Genomic DNA, 23595 nt, shown 5'->3' with positions numbered 1-23595 from the left:
GGCTGTTCTAAAAATGCGGTATATCCCGGTGTAGTATCGTTTTGCACCATCGCGTCCGCCGGCTCAATGCCGTGCACGCTCGTCTATATTCGAGTCGAAATTCATCGAATTCATCAAATTCCGAAAAGGATTCTGTCACGTTAAATGTCCTCGCGCGAATTTAACGCGTTTCGTTATATCCTCTAATTTTTTTTCTCGCCGCAAAAAAATGTATACCAAATTTTAAATCGATTTTATTGAATTTATATTCATATAGTCAAAGAATTCTGTTAATCAAAATAATTCCTAAATAGCGACAGAATATTCGATATTATTAGGGACGTCCCTACATTATCGCATCGAGAAATTGTTAAACGATATGAAAGGTACAAATTTTTAGAGAACCGTCCGCCGCAAAATTTACCACGACCGAAGTCGATTTATTTCGTATACGAAGAGGCGGAGGCATCGGCTATTGCCGAATATTCATGCATCTGGCATGCAATTTTTTCCTTTTTTTTTATTATGTACCGGTTGAAAAAGTTAGCTAGCCGAATGAACAATCAGTCGGCAAGATCTAAAATCGATTGACAGCCTGTCGCACGTGCAACGCGTTTTTTTCCATTGCCGGTCGCCGGCAATTATGTGATGCTAGGATTGATCCAATCCGAAATCGAACCGGTACATTAAATCTGCTTCGTTCGACCGAAATGCGCATCCATCTTGCGTTACGAGCAAACGGCGCTATTTTCCCGCTCGATTGCGATACTTTTAATGGGGAATCGGAGCGTTTCGTGTCGGCGGTAATGTAACTTCGACGGAAGCCGGAGCAGACGGGAACGATTATCTTTCATTACACCTGTGATTCCCAGGTACAATGTGTTCCAATTAATCGGCCCGGTTGAGGGGCGTGGAGATAGGAAACGAGCGTGTGTGCATATCAATGACGGATATATCGCATCTTTTTATAGTTTCCGCCAATTGATATGATTACGGAATTAGTGTCAGTGTATTGATTAATTGATTAACTGAACGACGCTTGTCGAACGGCAATGGAAAGATGAACATTTTTCGTAATTTTCTTTTTGCTATCAAATTTTAAAGTTTAAGGGCCGGTTGTTCCAACTTATTGGTAAACTATAATTAATAGTTAAATCATATGTTTATCCTTCTTTAATTTGAAAGAAAAACAAAGACACATATCTGTATAATTTAACTATTAGTTAGTTTACCAACAGGTTGGAACAACCGGCCCTAAGTATCGCAGATAATAGAAAGAAATAGAAAGAGAATTATATCCATTAATTCGCCGAAGTAGGTAAATTACGGGGGGGGGGCATTGATGGAATTCTGAATGATGAGTATCTCTATATACATTAAAGATAATTTCTGTTGGAATATGTGATTTATAATTTCGAATTAGATCGACATTTGACGCGGTGGAGCGGCTTTCATAGAATCAATATTGTTCGAGTTCGTCATATCGAAGAGAATAGTAAAATTTTACGTTCAATTCAAGAGGGAAGAAAGCACTGTTATCAGGCACGCGGTAAAATACCGCCGCGGTGGCTCGCGATCTATTACGTCGTCGACCAGGTGATAAATGAATGAATGGGAGAACCTAACAGCACTCCGCAATTCTCGTCTCCGCGCCGGCTTTTTCGCGCGGAAACCTCTCGTTGTCCGTTTCTCCGTTTTCGTACGTAAATTTTATGCGACGGAGTTAATCGATCGATCGATCGCGTATTATTCTCTCTCAATATCGCGCAAGCTTTAAAATCTCCGATGTGCAAGAGTATTTCTCATCGTCGAAATGTGCAGCGGAATGAACGAGAAGAAAGGATGCTTAGTAATTATTTGCCGCAAAAATACCTTTGAATCTTTACGAAATGATAATTATACAGGAATATCGCGATATTCCGGTTTCTCCCTGACTGATTTCTGGTTGCGAGTTATGATAATAATTTAACAATCGCGGTGTGTTGCTCGTCGGGCAGGGCTGTTTAGGCGTACACCTACTCGTTGCGTTATCAAACCTCCCCATTCGCAGGGGCGTGCGAATCGTCCGTAACTTCGCATCGACCGCGCTCATACGCGCGCTTATACATTCTGACAGGGGACAGCGGGAAGGGGAGGAGAAATGGGGGGGAGAGGAGAAGCAGGAGGGTTTGAAACGCGCGAGGCGTGAAACACAAACTAGCGCAACAACCACCCGCGAGTCACAAGGTACGAGCGTGTCAAATTCGCGGGCCATATTGCGGTATTGCGGCCAAAGGCAGGCGCCGCACGCTGTCAGCGCTTATGCCTGATCGTTATACAAATCTCTCGTTTGTATTCAATCCGCTGACGCTTATTTTATGACAGCGAACCCGATGCGATTTCCCGATAATCCGAGTCACTCGTACCCTCGCACGCGGCTAAACGGATAATCCCTTAAGTGCTGCACAATTTTCTCACACCTTGTAAGCTCTGTGTATATCGCGAGGTTTTTATCTACCGATGACGAGAACGCGAACATGACGTGAATCTCGTGTCACTTTCAAACGATTTGGAATTCTTGAGTCTCTCAAAATATTTATATGATGTGTGTTATCGTACGTTATAATTTCATAAAAGAAGATAAAAACTTAAAAAAAAAATAAGAGAATTTTTTTTTCCACGAAATTGTACGAAAGGCTAGAAATTGAATATTTTATCATTTCAAATCCAAAACTTTGCTTCGCCAATAAATAATTAACAATTTTTTGCTTGATCCAACTTTCATCATTTTCTCTTTCTGAAATCAGTTACATACGAAATGATGTCGCGCGACATTAGCGATTCAAAGTTAACATATTAGGTATGTGAGAGAATTCGCAGATGAGAAAATTATGCTTGGCGACCACTCGACTTTATCGAAGTTACAGTCGTTCCACGCCAATGTACGTAATTGGCTGCCGACGCCGCGAACTTTTAATTGGTTCTAGCCGTACGTCCGTTTCGGCTTCGGTCCGATGATTTTTCATCCCCGTTCGGCCGGAAATCGGTGTCAAAAATAATAAGTGATGTGCCACGGGGGCAGGGGAGGGGAAGGGTCGGTTCTCACGACGAGATCAGGCTAATCAGATTTTCGTGCAAGAAATACGCACAGGGATGTTACCAGGGTTAATAAATGCCGCATTGCCAATTATACGCGCGCGCACGTAATTAATAACAAAATATTAATGACAATGGGCCGCGTAATAACAATAACTAGAAAATTTACAAATGCCACTCGTCGAGCATTAACGGATCACCGTTGATACGACGGCCGACGGACGAGACGATAATCATTACGAGGCTTTTGTTGTAATAACGGGATTATCATCTCGTTATCAAGTGGTGTTTTTCAATTCGCAATCGATGGATGGATGGACGGAAATTAATGAGTTAGCGCGCACGCGCGCGCTCTTATCTGCGCTACTCGTTGATTCAGGTAACCAAGGATCGGTCCTTGAATCCCTCTCCAAAGCCGAGTATCTATCTGTAGATACCTCGAATTGGTCGATCGGATTGAAAGAAAATACCGTGATATTATTTCAAGCATCATTTCGCACCTTCGATAGCTACTCCGTCCTTCCTTTGAGATATCTTTTTCTCTTTTCATGCGTATATACTATAAAAGCACTTCTAAAAGATCGCTATATTTAACGTTAAACTATAGAATTCGTATTTTGTTTAAACAAGCAGAGATTTTATATCTCGTATTTCTTATAAATAAAAATACACACACATAAATAGAAAATATGAAATATATAGTTAATTTATAAATATAGAGTATAAAATATTGAAATCATATAAATAGAATATATGAGATATATATAACCCAGACTATCTTTTACAATATACATTTAATTAAGATATTCTGAGTTGTCTCATATATTCTATATATTCTACTATATATATATATATATATATATATATATATATATATATACATATATATATGACTTTTTGCTCGATAGAATTTAATTCATTTCACTCTCGCCGCATAGATATGATTTTATATCATAACTTTATGACTTTATGACTTTATTTTTGCAAGAGCCATTTTGCCCTATAAGTACAGACTGTGTAAATCACCGTCGTACTATCGGTCATTCGGCAAATACATGCAATTGCTGTCCTATATATATATATATATATATATATATATATATATATATAGGACACACATTTTCCACGCAATATTTGCCATATAGTCGGTGCAACGTAATTGAAGCATTCAAAAGTTTTTGGATCCTCGCTCGACGCGTTACACCTGTCGACTGTGCTCGTGAGTTCATATTTATTTATATAGCAAAGTTACGCACGACGATATTGTTTCATCTATCTGGAATTGGAGCCCCGCTGGAATACGTTTCCGGCTGCAAGTGTTTTAATTAAAACGTTTTAATTTTGGAAAACTTTTGGGATAAACGTAAACCTATAACTCGACATCAGCAGCAGCGTTCACCCGCCACTATATCAGAAAATTCTGTCGTGTAAACCAATCACATCCAATACGTAACGAAAAATGCATGCGAAGCGCCGAAATTAACTTATCAAAAGCTATATCGAACTATCAATGCGCGCACGCGCGATTTGTAACACACGAATTGTGATTGTTTTACTCGGCGAAAGAACGCGAAGCAGGCAATATCTCCGGCGCAGCTGAATCACTCCACAGTCTGTATCACTTATCATAAATTTACGATTTAACAATAAACTAAAATTAGCGAAGGCACACGTTTTACCGCTGCCACGCCGTCGACAATGCGAATACTGCGAGACACATTTAACGGGATTAGCTTTCGGGTACGCCCGCCGTCTTCTGGCTTGCCGCCAACGCAAACACGACGACTTTCACTTCTGTATTCGAGACTTCGTGATTTTCTCTAGTTTTTGCCGAGCCTCGTCCTCGAAAGCCAATCTTAATATTTTATCGAGATGGCACATGACAGAAAATATATTGTATAACATTTTCTACGAAATAAAATTCTATTTGTGTATCTGACAATAAAACTTGAAACAGTTGATCAAAATTCACTAGAAATATTTAATACTGTTGGGTATTCGCGAATATTATTTGAGAGTATCAACAAAATAAAACCATTTTACAAATTTTAATAATTCCATGAATTATTTGAAACCTATTAAAATATAAAACATTTTTGTATTTTGGCAAAATTGGAGAAGGACAATTCTCAATAATTTCTTATAGAAAATTTTTAAAAGATGTTGATTTTATCTGATTCGGTGGATTTTATTTGACTGATAAATTCATTAAGAATTGTCTATAAAGCGTGTAAGTCGACAAATAATAAACGCAAAGGGCGTTTACCCATCGATACTCCCGGTGGCTTGCTTCCAAGTTAAACTCGACGACTTTCCCGGAAATACGCGCGATGCTGGTATAATAGTCTCCGCGTCGGGGGAACTACGGACGTGAGGATGAACAAAATGTAATCTCAACCATACACCGATCTCGCTTCATATTTGATAACAAGCATAAACGATACGGTAGGTAATTGCTTCCATTTTTGCCTTAAACAAAGCCAACGCATTTAAAGCTATATATGTATATAAAAATGTTTAACTATAATATTGTTCCTTCAGTAAACCTTCCTTCAATAAAATTATATCACAGGAATTATTAGATCAATATTATTGTAGGTAATATTATCGGTTTGTTACATTATTTATCCGTAAAAATTTTACCGTCAGACGCTTCTTTGCAATAAAACGCCAATATAAAATAAAAAATGAATATTTGCGACTCAGACAATTATCTCACACGTTAGACTGGTTTCTTTAATATAATTCGACTACCTTATTTCGCGTTATTATCGGACTATCATGCGGCTGTGTATCGAATGACACAGCGCCGATAGTCGCCCAAGCTCGCCTCGTCAGAGCGTATCCAATTTCCCTAGTGGCGCGATTTCACGTCGGAAAATAGCGTACCTACTTCGCAAACAGCGAATTTTTACGCGGCAAGCCACCGTGCCGGGAAACTCGAGAACTTGGCGGATAAACTCGCCGCACGCGCGCGACGTCGCGTGAAAGGACGCGGACCTAGCCTGGCAGTATCATCTCGACATAAAATATGGATTATTCCGGATATTTGCATTCAGCAAACAAGCCGACGACGAGTCGCGACGCAAGTTTGCCGAAGTTTGACGGGAAACTTTTTCCCCCTCGCGGTTCCAGTAATTATCGAATTGTTTGGGGTCTCAAGTCGTCAATTCCGAGTGCCCAATGGCACTTCTAATCGTTGAGCATCGATCGACCACGTCTTTAAGTTTTCGCATAAATTTTCCAATCCTCTCTTGCCCGGCTAGCTCGTTATCGAATCATCGTCGAAATACTTTATTTAAAACCGGCACGGTCGACCAATTATGCCGAGATATTACCTTAACCGAAATATCAGTTATCAATTTTCAAACTAGGATGTCCACGCCGTTGAGTGACGTAAATTATTCGTCCGCCAGCGACGGGCAGGGACGGAGCCGTGCCATTATTCTCAAAATTTTTCAACATTTAGCTGTCTATTCATTCGCACGCGAGCTCGAGCGCGGGTCTCTGGTTGCCTGCTAATAGATCAGGATCGATTTGTCGGCGGCCGTTCTCCGCGCGCGTCGATATTAATCATTTTAATCGAGCTATTGTTCGAGCGGCGAGAACGTCGGAGTAAAGAGCGATTACGTTAAGCCCTTAATCGATCGCGTTACCGTTATTCGGACGATCAGCATCATCGTCGCGATATTATTATCCGGAGCCCGATAGTGCGTGCTTGCGCGCGCGCGCGTACGAACGAACGAACGTGCGGATTGACGTTTCGTTGTTGGCCGCGGCGGAATCACGCGAAATTTGTATCGGCGAACATATTGTCGGGCGGCACGGCGCGCGGCGCGGCGGGCCGATAAGCGATCGTGCATGTCGAGGAGGCACGGGAAATAATTGTTATTGCCAGCGACAAGCCGCGTGCAACGTCGACGAGATTCCATTACATGCGAGAGCGACGCATGATTTCGCGCCGCTTTTATTCGCCCAGATGGAAGGTTCGATCTTTGACCGCCGTAACAATCCGCGTTTCCTCTCTTATCGCTTTCTATATTTTTATATACGGCGACCCGGTCGGTCGGTCGCGACGCATACCGCACTCTCCGCTCCTAACGCGGTTTAACGCGAGAGTAAAAGCGCGTATCGAGCTATAAGCGGAGAGATTAGAATACGAGTTCCCCTAAAGCCGGAATTTACTAATAGTCGACGGGGAGAATCGTATATATCAGTGCTGTTAACTAGTTGCTATTACGAAACGTAATGCTATTTGCAATTTCTACATACATAGCTGGCACCGCGAGCGCCGTTCTAACCAGCATCGTCGATTTTCCAAACTTTGCGCGAATTTATAACGCGGTCAGTGGATTCCAATTAATTTCCCTCCTGACGAGTGCACTACACCCGCGCCATGATATTCAGTAATAAACGGGCGAAACTTTAAAAGGATGTCAATGTTACCGTAGTCGACTTTAATTAAATGCATAACATAATATGATATTAAAAAATAGATAATTTTCTTTTTAAAATATCTCGTTAAAAATTATTTCGTATAAAGATGAATCAAGTACGAACAATTCAAACTTAATATTTTTTATCTTGTCCAATTTTTATATTATTGTTTCAATAAATTCGCATGGTAATATGTTATTGCGTGATTTGAAAACTTGAAACACTTTTATTTTATTTGTTTTACTTTTTCCTGGCCATTTTTGGAGAAACATCACATTTCCATCTTTCCTACGTCTTCGTCTCTGACATATGTGGAGAAGACGTCAATATGCCGCAATCATGTAGGTACTGATTTTCGTTGAACGTTTCGAAATTGTCATGTCGAGATGTGTGTTCGAGTCGGAACAACGGAACGAGTTTAGAGGCTTAGATACGCCAAAACGACAAATTACATCCTCGCCACGAATACAGAATTTTCCTCAGCCGTAGAATTAAATATTCATTCACCCAAGACTCGTATCTTATATTTCAAGATATAGATGAAACCGGAAGAATCACAGCTACGTGCCGGCATACATACGACCCGATTTACATTTCGCATGCAAATCACACACAGTAATCATAAGCTCGAGCTAAAACATCCACCTGTTTCTCCAGCCTTCTTCGATCTTCTTCGAATCTATACCCATCCCCCGATACTGCACCTTCACATTCGTCTCTCTGTCTGTACGCACGTGCTGATTGTTTCTTTCCTCTTGACGATATCTATTACCCTCGGAATAAACCGTGAAAGAGAGGGCCGATTGTGGGTCGCAGATTTCTTTCCTTAGCTTGCTCGTGGTCGCACGTTGCGCGCGGGATTGTACACAAGAAAAAGAGAAAGAGGGGGGGAAGAGAGGGAGAGAACAGGGAAAAATGTGGAAGGTAAGCGCACGGGGACGAGCGGAACAGAAGGAGGCGTCTTCGCTCGCAAATGGACTCGGATAGGCGCTTTGTGCGAAAATGAAAAAGTCACGAAAGCGGAAGGTAAGGACGTACATATATACGCATAGGCATAAATATGTGCGCCACGAGCGGGGGACAGAGGAGAGAAGGAGGTGGGGGAGTAGAAATAAATTCGTTGCACTCCGAGGACCGATATGATACGCCAAGAAAATATAGTACCGCCCTGGAAATCGATACCACTGTCAACCTGTCCGCATCCCCCGCCGCGCGTTGTGGAGGATACGCGACGAGGCGGTCGCGAGAAGCAAGTTCCATACTATCGTTATTCCGGCGCAAGATGATGACATGGAACTTGCGACGCCGAACAGTACGGCTGCTCTCAAAATCTTCGTTTTGAGTCTGTTGGTAACGATAAAGTAATAGCGAGCCAAAAAGAGAAAGATAAAAGTAAAGTATTTGTTTCAAATTTAATCAATTAAGAATACGTTTATATATAGGGTAAACTCGGGTAAGATGGCCAACCCGTGTTCTCTCAATCTATATAGCTCGCTATGAAACACCGAATGAACATGGGGTTGGCCATCTTTCCTCTATGGCCAACCCAAGTTCACCCTATTTGTCTGTAAATAATTCGTTATATAATTCGAACTGTGATCACTTGATAAAAAAAGAAAATCAAAACAATACAAATGCACACAGACTTGCATTAATTTAAGTAAACAAAGTAATTTCCAAAATATCATCACGGTTGCACATCACACAAATTTCGATAAAACATTTCAACGTAATAAAGCATATGTTACTCGCTGTCGTGACCCAGTCGTAATTCGACTAATAAATCGGGGGAGGGGGGAACATTCGATCGTAAAGAAAATGGAGTTGTCGCGAGCTCCGCACGCGGTAGGAAAGACAGAAAGAATTTGTCGCCACTCGAGTGCCATTTCCTTCGGCGGTATCGGCACGACGGACGGGTCGTTTGATAATCTACCTACGTTATGCAATCGCCATTTTAGTATCCGTCCATATGTCGTGGGGCTTCACACACGGCCGTATGAATATGCAATATTTCTCAACTCCGTGGAGAAGTTACGCGTTGTATATCACAATGTGAGTATGTATATATAAATTATACATATATATACACGTATAAATATATATATGCATACTTCTGAATAAACCAGACCTTTCATCTCCCGTGGCATGACTGCATGTATGCATGTATCTTCCTTCTATGCTGCGCGCTTACTCAGCGGCGGAGTGCAAAGCGAGGAAGCGCGGTGAGTTTTCGCTCGCGGAGGGATGACAATACGATTATTTATCTTGCACCCTTTGAAATCTTGATCCTAAATCACGCCTGAACTCTCCCGCCCCATCCCCCACGCGTCCCGAGGCAGGCTACGGACGCGCTCTGTCCGAGAAAAGCCCTATCTTTATCGCGCATTTAGCGCTGAATGCGACCGCATAATTCTAGATTTCGTTTGTCTAATGGGAGCAGCGCCATCAATGTAAATCTGGAATGAACATTAGAAAACCGCACTCGAACGTAGTTAACATGAGGAACGGTTAGCTTCGTATACATATAAACGTCGGGCTGTAATATTCGCCCTGTGGAAATCCAATTTTACATCAATCTATTTTTTTTATCCGCCTATAAAATGTTTTTAAACATTTTGTTATCTTTTGTGATATGTACATGATATTAAAAATTTTTGCGTAAATACGGATCGAGGGTGTAATATACTACAAATGAATGTACACCAATTAAAAGTGATGTTTCCTAAACGAGAAACTATACTAGAATAATCTGATAGAACTGTTTATCTCGACGAAGCGATGCCTTTGTGCTTTCGAATGAAGAGATCATAGTGGAAGAATTGAGCTGAGCGTGGATACAACGGAACAAACTTTGTGCATCACCTAGCGGCGGTATCTTCCTAGAATTTCTGCTGCCACAAAGAACAGGGCGCACCAGGTGTCGGCTCTTACTACGGAAATCCGACGGCATCACTCTCGGAGATGGCGCACACTCGTCTTCCATCCCGATGCACAGTCGCGTTACTTCCCGTGCTCTCCCGCGTTTGATCAACTCCGGGACTTATTCTTACATTCGCAACAATCGCGGATCGTACAAAGAAACATTCTCTATTTGTCCCCTCCGTTTGCCTTCATCCTCCCCCGTCGCGGAATTCTCTATCTCTCGTTCTTCGCCGCCTATACCTACCTCTCGAACGAACGGTGGGCGCCACGTCCTGGAAATAAAGGGTCTCGCGAGACAGGAAAATCTCAATCAGGAAACACACCGGGCGACGTCGTGAATATTGGAAAATTGGAAATCGGTTAACCCCCGACATCCGTCGACCATGAACTCTCGCTTGGTACGAGCCCCTCGGTGCTTACCGGCGTCGTTTTTCTCAGCCCAAACGATGCAAAGTGCGCGTCGTGAAATTAATTCGTAATTAATTATACTTTCATCTCGAATCTTTATGATTTTAGACGATGATCTCGCATATCGCGAATTAAGCAACTCAACTACTATTTTAATTGGATCAAAGTTATAGCTTTGCATAAAAATGAAGCTTGTTTAAAAAAAAATATCAATAGGTACGTATTTTATTAAAATTATCTCTATGCGTAATTATACATATATTTCAATTTTATTCGCGACTTATTATATATTATAGGATAAGCTTTCATTTCGTCGTGAATAGGTATATGCATTGCGGGAATGATACTGCAAAATTACGAGAGGCAAGACAGAGTGGCCATTAGCGAAGTTGTAAATAGATTCCATCTCGGGGTATGCCAATAGCACGAGCGAAATATCCACAAGCCCCGGCGAAAAATTCTTAGGTACTTCGTGGAGTTAAGGCGAAATCGCTCAAGATATTCCGAGATTTCTCTGCCGCCGCGCCGCGCGCGCGCGCGGCAGAAGATTCTGTTTCGTAAAAGCCCCTGGATGTATCCCGGTTTCGTATAAGTGCATAAGTTCGCGTCCCCGATCGATAAAGCGGCTCCTCCGCTGTTGACGAAAATATACTGTAGAAAGTGGAAGTAAAATAAATGGGATAGGATCGCGACATCGCGCACCCCGATAGTGGCAGCCGGCGAGGAAGGGCTTGCGGATGCAAGATGCACGGGATCATTGCCGGGAAGAACAGGCTCCGGTTAGATTTATTCCTCGTCCCCATCGAGACACGATCGTTTATATTCCCCCGGAATAGATATTCGCATCGGGTCCCATCTCTCGAGTCGTACTTCTCAAATGCGTGTTCGCCGTATGCCGCACGATTCCCGAATACGACGCGTACGAGAAGGTGGATGGGACGGGAACGTCCTGGGAATTGGATGTTAACACTCGTCCTCGACGTTCCGTGATTTGTCGAATCGCTCGACTTTCGATTGCCTATCGCACGGATGACTCATGCGAGTTTTCGGTTTGCTAATACCACGGATTTGTTGATTTATGTACTTTTGGATCGCGACATTAATTCTTTCCGTTAAACTTAATACCCCACGTTAAATGATATATTTCATAACGATTAAACGTTCCTAAATATCAGAAAAATATCATTTTACCTTATATTATTGTATTGTGTTATTGGATATAGAAACTTATGTATGCAGTAAATCGTTTATTCTTTTTTTAATGAATATAGATGCGCGAAATATTGAGAAGAGTAAGGATCGCAGCATCAACACTAGATTACAAAGATGAATTAATATTACAGATAATACTCTAGTCGCCTTTATATTGCAATGTTTCAAGCTTAAATCCAATTTCGGTCTAGACGGATCGCCGCCTCATTATATGTATATCCTTTACTCACGGCCTTTCATGCGCTTCAACTAATATACATACGGAACACAATTGCGGCTTGAAATAGTATTGTCGTATCATCGAAATATCATGCAACTCTTTCTGATTATATAAACAGGATTCTAAATTACGCAACAAATTATGTTCAATCGCGCAGCTTTATGTTCAATCAATTGTGATACGCGAACAATGACGGGTTTGACTCTTATACGAGCCACAAAAACCGAATGTATTTATAATGCGGTAAAGGGACACATGCGGCAGTGATACGAAAGGGCGAGAGACGATACGAAAGGCTCCCGCGGGTACGCATTATCATCCAGTAGCATTACCTCGGGTAAAGGTACCTTGTTCGTGGAGTGCCCTTCTTGTGTGTGCACGCATCGCTCACTATGCGGCTCACTGTACACGTGTACACGGGCCGCATAACGCGCGCGATTTCCATGGGAATGCGGCCGGCAGGGTTGAGTTTGCATCCGAAAGATAACCCTGGACGGAGCGCGGTCTTTGTGTGCGCTCGGTTTACATCGATCTACATACCGGTTATTGTATCGGAGCCCGGGCATCTTCGCGAGAAACTGTCACCGCTGTTAATCTCCGTTGCTCTATTCCGGCCGCCCTTTGATTCGGCTTGCAGCGCTCGGTTAGTTGGCGCGATTAGTTAGGGTCGACTATAATTAGATGTATATATCATTACTTCATCGCTGTATATTTTAATTCTACGAAGCTTAAATCTTTCGGCATTGAATCGGGGCGTTTAATATCCGCCGATATTTCACGCGCTTTTTTTATCGCGCATTAAAAAACCATTCGCAGCAACGTATGTACCGCCATTCTTCCCGCGCCGCGCGTTATTGCCGGCGCGGCATTTTTTTTTTTACCGAGCGTATGGACGATGGTCAGAGATAAATACTCAGGATCGCGAAATTGAATCGTGCACACGTCGTTTTGTACGCGAAATAGTTTTGCAAGCGCAAATGGTAATTGGTGTTTATTTGACGTTCGGTTTTCGTGCGCCCGGAGCGACACGTGATGCGACGGCGCGTGAACTTATGAACGTTTTGGTTCGGTTCGCGGCACCGTGTAACGATATAGTATGCTGCAGACGAGCTGTCACGGGACCCGAGCTCTCTCGCAGCCCTGAAATACTGACAATGCGAAACTTTGTTGCCGCCGCCGCGCGGCTGGGACGCGCTTAAACGCCGATGCTGCTCATTACGTTTGTGCTCACGAAGTGGAATTGACACTTGCGTAAAGTAGATGTCATTCCGGATCATATAAGCTTTCTGATATGTTTCATAAAAAATACGTTTTACTAAAAAATACATTAGAACCGTAAAAATTCACCTCTGAAGAAGTTTGTTTTCGAAGAAATTAAACATCAATGTTTTCTCTATTACCTTATCATTCAGTTTTCTCATTTCTTACTTTTAATGGACTTGAGCTTGCGGGTTCTCTTTTTGTGATGTTGCACGCAGGCTAAACAGGCTTAATGAAAGGCAAGTCTGTTAGAGCCATATACGTATTTATTCCTATAAGAAAATATTTTGTTGAAGAATACATTTGTCAAGGGTCGAGTTAAGCCCGAACGTCGTGGTGCCACGCGTTCAAATGGGCACCAAGTAACGGTGTTGATACCGCAATTACCGAGACGGCCATAAACTCAAGATAAATGGCATTTAGGACTTCATTCTTTCTGAAGAAAGTTAAGCGAGAAATGTGCCCGAGAGAAAACCGTGAAGAAACAAAATAGTAATGAACGAGAGAAGTGGATGAAAGAAAGGGTGGGCGTAATACTCGGGAGGAATACGTCGGCAGATGATTGAGAGAAAAGGTCGTTCCGTCCTCGTTCGTAATGTCAGTTGAACGTTTCTTGGATTACACGCGTTACCTCACAAATGCCACGTGTGACATTTGTCATATTAAAGTTTTTATGAGCCTATATATCTGTAATTTATTATAAGAGAGTGAAATTTTCTTGTTTATTTAAATTTCCAATTCGTCACCTATACAAAAGTGTTCCTTCAAACAATTGATTATTAACGCCAACTAAAGCTAAATTAAGGTTAGAATGGCTTTAACTGAAAGATCTATTATAGTACTCTCCTGATTAATAATATTAATTAATTATAATCTTTAAATAAAATTCTTAAATAAATTTTGTATAATTTGATTACGAATGTTATAGCCGAGTCTGGAAGTATATAACACTCAATACGCGCGCACCATTTCTATTTTCGTGATAGTGAAATTCCAAAATGTGTAATCTTGGATTTCTTCGTTTAATTAACATTCAAGCGGAATTTCCAAAGTCATAAATCCCGTCGGGACCACCACCGCGATACACGTCACCTTTAATATCGAGAGACGGGGACGTATTCGTAAGGGAGGGTAGCGAGCGACGGGTGTATGGCGCAAGATGGATACCGGACCGGCATCTCGCAGTGAAACTTTTAGAATCTCCGGAGAACGAGGACGGGTATACGTCGGTACATTTCGCATTCCCTATTCCCGCGGGCTCTCGCTCGCTTTTTCTCTCCCCTTGTCCGCCATTTCTCGTCCTTCTTCTTTTTCCTCTTCTTTTCCTTCTTCGTCTTCTTCTTTTTTCGCTTCCCTCTCCCTCTCGTCGTCGCTCGTATCCGGTTAGAAAGGAAGAAGCACGATCTAAAAGATGCGCTGTAGTCGGTGTGCGACAAGCGATGCCGGTGCCGTTGCTGTCGCTGTTGCTGTTGCTGTTGCTATCGGCTGGCTAGCTGGCTGGCTGATGGTACCTACCGATGCTGCTGATGGCGCCTCTGCATACCGTGAAGAACGGCAAGCCTGAGCCAGAGGAAGAGAAGGGAAAGAAGGAGAAAAGAAAGAGAGAGAGAGAGAGAGAGAGAGAGAGAGAGAGAAAGAATAAAGATAAAGAGAAAAAATAAAGTTTGCGGCAGTATGCTGATACTTCAGCCTCGGCACCGCAGGTGCAGTGTATAGGTCATGCGCTCTCTGTCTTCATCCCTTTCAACCTTTTTTCTTTCTTCCTTTTTCTCCACCTCTCGTCACGAAGTGCGAGCTTGCGCTTACGCTAGGTGCGCTCGCCGAACTTCCTGCTTAAATAAAGTGCAACCCGATGCATGGAGCTACGGTCTGCCGTCTGGTGTTTAGCTACACCGCCCTTTTGCTCATCTAATCGAATAAGGAACGATTTTTCCGGATTTCGAACGAATTTGATGTGGCTTTTCGGCATGCAGATGTTTTTTCTTTGTAATCTATACATTCTTTAGTAAATTTACCTCGAAAAATAAACTTTACATTGTAAAACCTGGTATAACTTTGCGTAAAATTAAATTAAGAGTGAAGTTTTGTTATTCGAATTGATTCTTTCATAATTTAAAACCTAATCGTTACGTCGATATTAGATTAAACAGCATTTTGTTTGATTTCATCTTTAGTGTTTACAACTGAAGCAAAAATATGTGATGCCCGAGGCATCCCGTACAATTAATTTTTCTACAGCCAGTGCGCGAAATAAAGAGTTTTATGTGGCGTATCTGATTCGGGTTCGACAGTTTCGCTCTCGTATCCTACCGCATCGCCCTTCCAATTGCTGGAGTGGCGCGATTTTATTTCCTCGTCGAGCGTGAATTGGTAATTAGGTGGCGTGTACAAATTTGTTAACTCTTCGGAAGGTTAATGGCGCACCAGACACCGCCAAAGGGCGCTATTCCGCGTCTTTGTCTCGTCCCGTTAAGTCCGCGAATTATTCAGCCTTGCAGAATCACTGTCGAGCACCAACAGTCGCGAATTAATTCAACTCTCGCGACTCGAGCGCGTAGAAATATTGTCCGTAGAATTCTCATCACGAAGATAAGACTCAGTCAACCGAGCTGAATAATAAAATAAGACGGCAATGGTCGGAATATTATATGTCGTATTAAACCGAGCGGATGAAAAAAAACAAAAACATATCTCTTTGTCTATAGATCAAAATTTATCAGAAAAAAAATTATTAAAATATAAATCACTGAGAGAACTGAATATATTTTTATCTTGCTTTTTTTAATTTTTATATTTTTTATATATATATGTAGGTAAAAACTATAAACTATCATAACACATATAATTTCGAATTTCAAATGTAAATAAAAATTCTATACTTATTCCGCAAATCGCGAATATTTCTTTACTTTTTATTTACATGTAAGCATGAAAGTTTTGAGGTTAGCAGCATTCAACAGAGAAAGAGAGAGAGAAAGAGAGAAGGGGGTAGAGAGAAAGATCTAAAGAGTATGTTATATTGCGGGCGGACACACGACGTATGGGTTAGAGAGCCTATTTGCAATCCTTAGCATTGTGTACGGTTGGCAAGTTGCCACTAGAAATTCCTGCGGAAGCGGTTCGCCACTTAGTCGTAGCGACGACTGGATAAACCGAATTAAACGAGAAGTCTCTGTATTAGATAGAAGTTTGTTATTATCACGCGTCGCCGATCCGGTAATCTTACCAAGTGCTTGTTAACGACAATTTTAGTGTTGGCACTTTGCAGAAGCGAAAAATCATATGGAAACGCATCACGCACGCGCGTCAGTCGTTGAGATAATGAAATTATTTGACAAATCCGCGCGATTTTCTGGCCGGTGTTCCTCCATCGTGTTTGCATTTTCTCGTTGAAAATTATATGACGAATACGACACAACTACATCCGAGATAGCGGATACCGGGGGCGGTTTAATAAATTTTAAATAGCATAGCATTGTCCGGTGATAACAAAATTCGCGCCCGAATTTGTGATGACACGCTGATCTGCTGAATTATACTGGGACACACCGGCGACGCGAATGACAAAATTATTACGTATTGCTCGCGACTTCGTTTTCATTAAATTGGATTACATTTTATTGCGTACAACGAATGCGAAATTACATGTCCGCCCGCGCGAATGTGTTAATTACATCGCATCGCGAACAATGGATTCCCGTATATAATAGACAAACTGATTAAACGGCGCATATTTATAAATGTTATTTAACCAGCGTAATTATTTGTTATATTAATGTGCCAAATAGATGCCCGCAACCATAAGTAACCCGTTAGAAGCGGGATATTACGATGTATTAAATTAATAATAACCGGAACGCTTCGTGCACCCCAACGCCGAAAGAATTCACCTGCGCCCCGCGCACCGCAATCTACATTATTCTCGCTGCAACGAGGTCAGGTTTTTTTAATACGTTTACTCGCGAGATATTTTTTCCCGCGGTCGTGATGGTTCGTAATATTTCCGGAAATCCAACAAATTTCGACAACTCTCGAGTAAACGAGAGAGAGATAGAGAGATCTCGGGAATGGGAAACTTTGACCATGGCAATCCCAAAGAAATCTTCGAAAAATCGGCAAGCGAGAAGCGAGAGAGAGAGAGAGAGAGATGGCCCACAAGATGGGGCCACGATTTAAAGGCAAATACGTCAAGGCTGAGTAGCCAGCAGATAAGAACACGGCCGAGGCACAAGATTCACAAAGCGCGGAGAATTTCTTTGGCGCTCCGTTGCGGTAGTAGCGGCAGCTGTCCAGCTACCAACCGTCCTTCTCTACTTGTCCGCGCTATCGTACGCTCTTTCTACCTCCGGCCCAACCTTTAAACCCTCCGGCATCGTCCATCTTTCTCGACGCATTTTATTAAATAAATACCTGAGCCTTTTGCGCTGCAAGCACGCGCACGTGCGCGTGGATTCCCGCTAATAGAAAAGCGGCTCTTTTACTCTGCATACCGTCGCAAAGGGAAAACATGATGAGCTGTTGCGCTTTGTGGAACTTTTTCCGCTCGCTCTTGTGTCCGCCGCGAAAGGAGAACAAGGAGAAAGGAACGCGGTTTGGGGTCCTGGGATCCCCAGCGATCGGCGCCCTGAGCCTCGTCGCTGTTGCATTTTAATCGTTTTTGCGCTTCACCGCACGGTCGCAATCTTCAGTCTTGCGTCTGAGGATCGAAGCGTTCTTCTTCTTTTTTTTTTTAATACGGGCTTCAGAGCGCTCGAATTTCTGGAAGAGAAACGAGTTTCCACGGGACGACCAGATTTTCGTACGACAAAGAGCTAAACATTTATTTTTTATTACAAATAATACACTTGCAAACTTTCGATGCAGAAAATTCCTACTGATAATAAATTAATAGGCGAATATAAAATAATAAAGGGATCTAGATGCATTTTGATAATCTAGAAATGATAAAATTGGGAATTTAAGACTAGTTGTAAAGTCACCAGAAATTTTAAAATCGTCAGGAAAAGCCATGCACGATAAACGTCACCAGCAATCCCGCAGAATTAACTTATCGTCTAAAATACTTTTTTTTTATCGAGCGAGTTTATTGATATTGTCGATATGAAATGCGTTCTCTCCGCAGTGCGAAATACTGATACGTCTTCCCCACTCGCGAGCGGGTATTGCGTTAATTGAATTGTACATCGGCCGTTACGCGTATACGCCGCTAAAAGCGCGCTTGGCGAACATTTACAAACAATGTTGAACTAAACGCTGCATATATCGGAGCATGATACACAACGGCGAGGCAGGTGCCGCGGTTTGTATTTTAGTATCACGAGTGCGCGAATATTAAGCATTTATTGGTCTGTCTACAAATAGCCGACAATACGATAATCGACGATACGTTCGTTTATCGTGATATCGCGATGCTTGTTTACGCTTGTAAACGCACCGAAATGACAAACAGGGGGTGGTTGGTTGCCCGTTTAATTCAGCCAATCCACCGACATAAATCCGACTAACCTCTTGATTCTGATCAAGGTGTCGAATAACTTTCAATTTTTTATCTCTTAACCATTTGAGCGTTTTTTTTTTTTACATTTCTTATATATCATATTTAATTAAATAGTTGAGATAAGTACTATTCGGCTGTTCATAAAAGATAAAGGCAAATGTCATACGATATCACAAGTAAAATCAGAATTCAAGAAATTATGGAAATAAAATTAATGAATCCATTATTTGCAAAGATCCAGAAAATCGACTTTATATATTCTCTACTTAATGTAAGATATCTTAAAATAACGTAATCTCTGTGAGATACTGTAATCAAGAAATTGTAATTATATTTTAATCGTTTAATTCATGAACATGTTAAAATTATGCCAAATTATTCACTACCAAATTATTTTAAGACAATCAGAGAGAGAACAAACAGAATAAATTTAACAATATAATGAGAGCACTGACTTATTATAGAAATTTGTATCAAAAATTAACAGTAACTCCAAAAAAAATATATCTTTTCACAATTCAAGCAAGTAAAATCGTGATCTATTTTGTGTAAATATTAAAAAAGTTCTCTTCAAATCAAATTCCACCTTCACTGTTAAGTTCCACCAAAATTGCAGAGGATGTCTGTTTCCTTCTTTTTGAAATATAATTACTATTTTTATGAAAATTTAAAAATTTATTTGCAAAAAGAAGACTGGAAATTTTAGCGCAATTGCGCGTTGCATTGCCGAGTTCGCATTTCGCGAGACCTGCATTTTTATGATGAAGAAAGAATGCTATCAACGTGAAGCAAAATGTCGCAATATAGGATGTAAAAAACATTTGCGTGTATTGAATGCACCTGCAACTAAACAAATAACCCTAATGTCCTCGACTATCTTCCAAATCGGGATGAAGAACGGTCACAAACGAGAGCGGAAAAACATTCCGGTAAAGATCGCGCACAAGGGAATATGGGAGAGGTAGAGAAAGGCGGGGAAAACTTAGAACGACACCGCGCAGAAAGGAGGATAGTGATTGAATGCACGACCCCGGGAGTAAGAATCGTTTCTCGAAACTGTCATACGTAGAGCGAACTGCGGCGGCTTTGTCCGCCACGATGGCAAACGATCCGTTCCCTCCCTTTTCCCTCTCTCTCTTGTCCTCTCTCCCTCTTTCACCTTTTATACCGCGGGCTGGTAATAGCGAATCGGTACCATGACCACATCCGGTTTCGGGGAAAGGGGAGCGAATATACCGTTCCGGGGAATTTGTCCGTTTCATTTACCGCAAGATATTTCCAGGTCCGACCGTACGAACAGAAAGGCGGCCGGAAGTTATATCGCGTTTATATTGCGAGATGAACTTCGACGACGCTCTTCGTCCGCGACTAAGATCCTCCACCGACAAAGCTTCTTCCTTGGCTATTCCACTGACCGCGCGGCGAGTTCGGCGGCACGGGGCCCGAGGAAAGCGTTTCCAGGCTGAACTTCCAGGCGGAGAACTCCTTCCGCGCGCATACCCGTCCTCGGAATCCGAGTTCCTTCTTCGTCATCCCCATCCCGATTCCATTCTGTACGCTTATTGTCGTAGTTCTCATTGTGCGCCGTACGAACAAATTTGTGGGACGAAGATCTCTAACGAATTGCCCGCGACCGGAAGCTGTTCTCGGCCTGGTCAGCAAACCAGTGCTACTTGCTTCTAAATAAACGTCTAGATCCTAATGTGCAAAAATCAAGAACATTCTCTATATTTTTTATCTTCTGGCTACATTCCATCCTACTTCGAGAAGCCTATTATTTTCTGCATTTATTTACGACACGATAAATTTTAACATGTTTTGAATTACCATTATCACTACCTTTAACGTTCGCTCGTATATTCGTAATCAACGATCAAGTTTGCACACGGCACGTTTATTATTGTACAAATACGGCACGTAGCGAATGTATATCTTTCTAAACATACAACCGCCAAATGGATTGAGTTAATATGATGATAAAGTAAATGGGATCAAGCTCTTGCCTCTGTATTCCGTGATTTATCGAAAATAGATCATTGTAACAAAAATAATCCAATGAGCGATATAATTAATCCCTGTACCGGGGAAATATACGATCAATTTCGGTGAAACAATGTTAATTTTAAAACCATTATTTTGTGGTAAGAGCTTTTTCAAGTTTAACCACGCAGCTTATTTACTCGCTAACCAGGTAAGCTTCGCAATAAGTTACAGCTAGGGAGTACACAGCAAATTTAATAGGTTCGATTTCTTCAATCGCGCTACCACACACACTGTGTACATTTGATACTCGGTTACTTACTAGCGGAAGCGTCGTCCTCGTCCTCGTCATCATCGCCGTCGTTGCCGTCGCCGTCGCCGTCGCCGTCGCTGTCGCTGTCGCTGTCGCTGTCGTCGTCATCGTCGTCAGCGAACGCGGAGCAGCTTTAGAAAGTTTCCAAGGCAAGAATATTAGTTTTTACCCCGAGAACCGTAGGAGTTTGCCGGCGAGATGGTAAGGATTGAAAAAGCTGGACGAGGGCGAAAATTGAAACGTCGTATATCGGCTTTGCCGCGCGGCTCTTTCGTTCGAAGGATCCCTCCTCAGCTAAGAGGTAGCTACATCGTGTACAAGCTTTCTACTTCGCGTCGCGTCTCGCCTCTCGAGATAAAGAAAAAAAGGAAAAAAAGAGAGGGAGAGAACGAAGAAAGAACGAAAATTTTGTCCTCCGAAGTAATTTTGGCCCTATCTCGCGCCACCACTCTTGCCGTCGTTGTGTATTATCGTCCTTTATGCGCGAGATTGGCTAATTTTCGCCACTATCACCCTTTGTCCTCGTTAAAGATAAACTCCGTTTGTCCGCAAGCTTTTTTAAAACATTAAAGAACCGTTAATTGAAGATCTCGAGGTGCGAGAATTGAAATTCGTCGATAAATAAATCATCGATTAGAAATGATTACTTATTGATTGCAAAATTTATATATATATATATATATATATATATATGCATGTTTGGTTGAATCCAAAAACCATACATATGTTTAAATAATGAACGATGAAAATGGCCAGATAGAACCGACCATCAGTTTAAGTGATTGATGTTGAGTGATTGATGTTCGTATTTCGAGTTGAGGTTGATACTATCGCATTTTCGGAAATGTCACTACTCGAAGATAGATTTATGTAAAATAAAATATTTAACCAGCATCCAAAATATTTTAGGGAGAAACTAGCTTGTCCGGCGCTTCTATAAAAGACTTTAAATATACATTGTATGTGTGTCGATAGATACAGCGATATAGGCAAATGGCAGAGATGCTCTGGGGAACTGCCATGTGCACTTTACAGTGCAGAATCGCTCGAGAAAGCTTTCAGTGAAACGTAAGCTTTAATAGGACTTCTCCCGAGCAGCAAAGTTTCCGAGATGTTTGCGTGACGCGATTAATTAGCGACAAAACCAATCTGAGTGCCTCCGTCGCGCGGATCGACGATTCTGAAGGGAGACGAGCAGAGCTATATATAGGACGGGATTATCACGCGCGCGGGACGTTGAAAGAAACAGGATACATGCACGCGGGAGAACAACGGGCGTTTAAACAACCCATACCGCTGTCAGGCGAGAAAGACGACTCGGTGAATGAGCTGAAGTGAACGAGCTGAAGTTAAAGTGTGTATATATGTACGTATGTATACGTGCGCCGTCAGTTATCTCAAAAGTCTTCGTATTCCACGGGGGTGCTTCGGTAGAGAGAGAACGTTGCCTCTCGGCAGGATAATGGAATCACCACACCGCGCGTCCTGGCGCAAGGCTGTAACAGACGTTAAGGTTTCGTCGGAGTGCCGACAAAGAAGGCGAAACGGAAAACGAGAGAGAGCAAAGGGTAGTTCGAGTGACGAGACAGAGCGAAGGGACAGGAATGGCAGCGTGCGCGGTGACAAACAAAGTTTAGGTCAAATCCCGCTCGGAACCAAACTGTACTCACCTAGCCGAGTTAACCCGTCCTGTCGGTTTTATACACCGTTGTTCTCCGTGCATTTCTTGCACTTTCTCAGGCACGCCAGGCTCGTTCCCCTGGCTTCCGCTTTCCCTCTCTCTCTCTCTCTCTCTCTCTCTCTCTCTCTCTCTCTCTCTCTCTCTCTCTCTCTCTCTCTCTCTCCCTTCCTCACTTTTGTTTCTCTCTCTTTTGAATCAGCAACACCGATAGTCCGCTTGCGTAAACAACATCGCGTTGTATCGCTCTGCGACAGTCCTCGTGACGCGCACCGGGACGCTTTGTCTTATTACTTAGCTTAATTCGAGAAAGGAAGGGAGATAGACGGAGAGAAGGATGATACAGGCAGCTGTCGACTGGCAAATTCCCAGACAGCTTTAGAGACGCGATTTCGATACCGGTTAGTTCAAGTTCTACGGCCGTTATTTACGAAATATGTTGTTCTGGTGTACTGACAGTTCCGGCGCGTAGCGAGTTAGAAAATTTCCGACAGCGAATAATAATTTAATACGGAAAATTTTCTCGGACACGGATGCGCGGTTCTATCCTCCCTGCTTCAATGAAACGGCGCGCAACAAACTGTTGTCCCGTTTCATGTTATTTTTATCAAATA

The 23595-nt window shown here is 42.2% G+C and overlaps 1 protein-coding gene and 1 long non-coding RNA gene across 11 annotated transcripts in view; one reads left to right on the top strand and one right to left on the bottom strand.

Annotated features, from left to right (window-relative positions):
* Positions 1 to 23595, top strand: part of Scgdelta (sarcoglycan delta) — a 305491-nt gene that overhangs the window by 241072 nt on the left and 40824 nt on the right. The window lies entirely within an intron of this gene.
* LOC143901273 (uncharacterized) overlaps positions 1 to 23595 on the bottom strand; it is a 210700-nt gene that overhangs the window by 150920 nt on the left and 36185 nt on the right. The window contains exon 3 of one of the 6 annotated variants that reach the window (XR_013258033.1): positions 21313 to 21434. The exons of the other annotated variants lie outside the window; for them this stretch is intronic. This is a non-coding gene — a long non-coding RNA (uncharacterized LOC143901273). The remainder of the gene's footprint in view (positions 1 to 21312; positions 21435 to 23595) is intronic. 6 annotated transcript variants of the gene reach the window in all.

Source organism: Temnothorax americanus, unplaced genomic scaffold, assembly GCF_048541705.1.
Source record: "Temnothorax americanus isolate GAGA-0224 unplaced genomic scaffold, ASM4854170v1 Scaffold33, whole genome shotgun sequence".
NCBI lineage: Eukaryota > Metazoa > Arthropoda > Insecta > Hymenoptera > Formicidae > Temnothorax > Temnothorax americanus.
Note: the sequence above shows the minus strand (reverse complement) of the source record. Positions and strands in the feature narration are given on the sequence as shown.